The sequence below is a fragment of the Eubalaena glacialis genome, chromosome 6 (assembly GCF_028564815.1).
Source record: "Eubalaena glacialis isolate mEubGla1 chromosome 6, mEubGla1.1.hap2.+ XY, whole genome shotgun sequence".
Lineage (NCBI taxonomy): Eukaryota > Metazoa > Chordata > Mammalia > Artiodactyla > Balaenidae > Eubalaena > Eubalaena glacialis.
The window spans coordinates 153,122,001-153,125,768 of NC_083721.1; the positions used below are offsets into that span (position 1 = coordinate 153,122,001).

The 3,768-nt window shown below is 43.6% G+C and overlaps 1 pseudogene; it reads left to right on the top strand.

Moving 5' to 3' along the window:
* Positions 1 to 1,608: 1,608 nt before the first annotated feature.
* LOC133093751 (fructose-2,6-bisphosphatase TIGAR-like) lies at positions 1,609 to 2,420 on the top strand (annotated as a pseudogene).
* The last annotated feature ends 1,348 nt before the right edge of the window (positions 2,421 to 3,768 follow it).

The following is a 3,768-nucleotide window of genomic DNA, read 5'->3' on the forward strand; positions in this document are numbered from 1 at the left end:
TTTTGACAATTCTTATTTTAGGCCTATAGGCAATACTTGCCATTAAATCTGGTAGTGCCTAGGTTTATTTCATGAGTTTGAATTTAGTTCTGGAATTTATGGGGTGCTCCAAATCCTTGCAGTAAATAAACATTTTTCTCTGAATTTGTCAAGACATCAGAGCACATGTGCAGTCCAAAGGATTTACCGCCAAGCATGAAGGGAAAACGCTTCTAAGACAAAGGTGTTTCTTTCCTAACAAACAGCACAAAGTCTGTTACTTTGAGAGCACTTCTCTAGAATCACAGCTTAACAAGATCAGGCAAGCTGGCTGCAGAAGGTTCCGTGAAAAGGGACTAGCATTAGCATCTGATAACTGAATCAGGGAGGCCAGCCCGTTTTGGTGGAGAGCAAGTCAGTCCTGCACCGCGGCTCTGTCTCACCTCCGCCCAAACGGAGAATTACATGACAACAAAACTAAATGCAGTACGCAGATGCCCCATGCAGGATGCTAAATAAACGCTGATCAGATCCTAACAGGGTGTGACCGGAGCATAGACAAGTACTGATAGTAAGAGATGACAGACAAGCACTGTGGACCTGGCACCTTTCCCGTTTTATTGACTCAATAAATGTGTTCAGAAAATGTTTCCTAATGATGGCGATGTTCTATGTCTGAAAATAATGGGGTGAAGTGAGAATGAACCGAGGAATCAGAAAGGCAAAAACACAAAGACAGGGAAAGACACAGAAAGCCACGTGGTGGAGAAACATGCCTGTACTCCAAATTTTATACACAAATATGCAACACTTAAAAACATCTTTGTTGTAAAGACAGAGAGGGTTTTAAAAAAAAAAAAAGCAGTTTACTTTGGAGGAGAACCAGTAAGAGATCATTTTCCAAAATCTGGCTAAAAATTGCCAGAGAACTCTATAGAGACGGATGAGAGGATGAATAAAGTGATGACCAAGGCCAAATGAAGCCCCATTCTCTGATCCCACGAAATACATGAACAGTACTGTTAAACTTCTTGCCATTTCTAATACCAAGTGCATGTCCTGCTTTCTCTATTCTAGCACTGCCCTCTTGTGATAAAATGACAACATTGCAACCAACTTTTCCTTCTCAAAATAGTCATTAAAAAGCCCATAATCCCTGCTCTTTGCCAAGCTTCGTACTAAGTGTTGTATATAGATTAACTCATTTAAGGTAGGAACTATTTTCCCCAACTTGTAGGTACTCTAACTTGCTTACGGTCACACAGCAATTAAGTGGCTCTGAGGATTTCAAAAGAGGTCTGATTTAAACCATTGTGGGTTGCATTAGGAAAATATTAACACTTTAAGCATCTGTTAGAGATCTCACGAATTAATAAACCATCCCATTTCCTATTTTGCAGCATGAACTTCTATTTGCTCGGCAGCCATCAGAAATTCTTCTTTCAGGGCCGCCGCCGCCCTGATTGGCCGTCCGCGAGTGACGTGGCGGCCGCCTCGGCCTATGGCAGCGGAGCCGGCCGGTGGCGGGTGCGGAAGCGGCGGGGCGCTGCGGACGCGGGTGCCCGGCGGCGAGGGCGGGTGCGGGCGGCGTGCACGGCCTTTGCTTTGCTCTATCCCAGCGCCGGCGGGATGACGTGCTTCGGTCTGACCGTGGTCCGGCATGGAGAAACAAGACTTAGCAAGGAGAAAATACTTCAAGGACAAGGAATAGATGAGCCTCTTTCAGAAACTGGATTTAAACAAGCAGCTGCTGCTGGTATATGTCTTAATAATGTGAAGTTTACTCACATTTTTTTCCAGTGACCTCATGAGGACAAAGCTGACCGTGCATGGAATTTTGGAGAAGAGCAAATTTTGCAAAGATATGACAGTAAAGTATGATTCAAGACTTGGAGAAAGGAAATACAGGGTTGTAGAGGGCTGGCCACTGAGTGAGCTAAGGGCCATGGCCAAAGCAGCTGGGCAGGAGTGCCCTGTGTTCACACCGCCCGGAGGAGAGACCTTGGACCAGGTGAAAATGCGCGGAAAAGACTTCTTTGAATTTGTCAGCTGATCCTGAAAGAAGGTCAGAATGAACAGTTTTCCCAAGAAGCCCCGAGCGACTGTCTGGAAAGTTCTTTGGCAGAGATATTTCCTTTAGGGAAAAACTGTGCCTCCAAGTTTAATTCGGACAGCGGCGCTCCAGGGTTAGTGGCCAGTGTCTTAGTTGTGAGTCACGGCGCCTACATGAGAAGGGTGTTGGATTATTTCCTGACCGACCTTAAGTGTTCCTTCCCGGTGACCCTGAGCAGGTCCGAACTCACATCAGTCAGCCCCAATACAGGGATGAGCATCTTTATCATAAACTTTGAGAAAGGAGAAGTGAAACCAACCACCCAGTGTGTGTGTGTGTGTGTGTGAACCTACAGGGCCACCTGACCGGGGTGACCAAAACTCACTAAATTTAAATCTGCATCAAAATCTAAAAAATGTGAGCCTCTGAGGGAGTGCCTTTGACTTTATTTCCACTCTCTGCTAATGCAGACTTGGAAACAGTTAAAAAGCTGTCCGTTATAGCAGGTTATAAAGCTCGAATGGAATCGGAGCCACATGAAACACTAATGGAAAACCATCGGGAATTGACTTCTTTTTTGTGAGTACAGTTGGAATTTCCCAGGGTAATTTTACCGCCCTGCTCAGTGACATCTCTGGATTGTAAATGGATGAAGGAACTCAGTATTGCAAATTGGGGGATTAATAATCCTGTTACTATGGGGTTTTTTTGCTTTTTTAATATCCTGGGTTTTTTTGGTATTTTTCTTTAATGTCTGAAAAATCTAGCCTATTTTATTGGCTCTTGGTAAGATACTGTATGTTTTCTTTTTTACTATCTCATCCAGTTCTTAGAAGAGGGAACTATTTGTAATTTCCACTCTATATTTATGTGACAATGTTATATTCAAAAAGTCCTTTAAAGGAGAAATGCGTGCTGTCATAGTTTATGTAAAAGCAAATGACAATGTTTAATACAGAAATCAACTGTTGGAATTGTTTACTCTGGAGGGTTTGAGATGCAGATGAATGTGGATTGCGGTTGCAGAATAGTCTCATGAGGAAGAAGCATCATCTGATTACAGAATTTTTAAAGAAGGAATCGGAGCGGAGGAAGAGAAAAGAGCATATCTTTCTTATCTAACCTGTAGGCTGAAGAATTTAGTTTGAAGATGGCGCTAAAGAAAGTAAAAGGCTGCTTCACAGTAGCCCCAGAATAAAAGAGAGGCTTCACTGAAAAGAACCGTGGTTTTTTTGTGGAAGGTACAGATGAGGTTTCCTCTCCTTTCCACCAGATGGCACCGGAGAAAAGGGAGTTTGGTTACCTTAATTTTGTACAAAAGATGGGTCGCTCTGAGGCCCTCATCTAAATGGAGAAAGTGTTTTCCATGCAGTTTGCCTTTAAATTATCACGTTGATGAATGCTGTGAGTCTCAGCTCACAAGAGGGTACGACTGAGGCTGTCAGTTAAGGCTAAAATCAGGTGTAGTCATATTTCAAGTTCAGGATCATGCTGTCCTTAGTGTGTCCAGCGCTGCCAGTGTTCCTGCCAGTACTGGAACACAGCACGTGGTCAAGCACAGAGGAAGTTCACTGCAGACGAAAAGTTGGAAAGTAACCAAAAAGGACAGATCATAAATGTCCACATCCCCGCCATCCAGAAGTAATATCCCCCCCCTTTTTCTTAAAATGAAATAACACATTGCGATGTAAGTCAAGTTCCTTTAAGCAGCTGTCGCTGTCCTGTTTCCTCCTGTT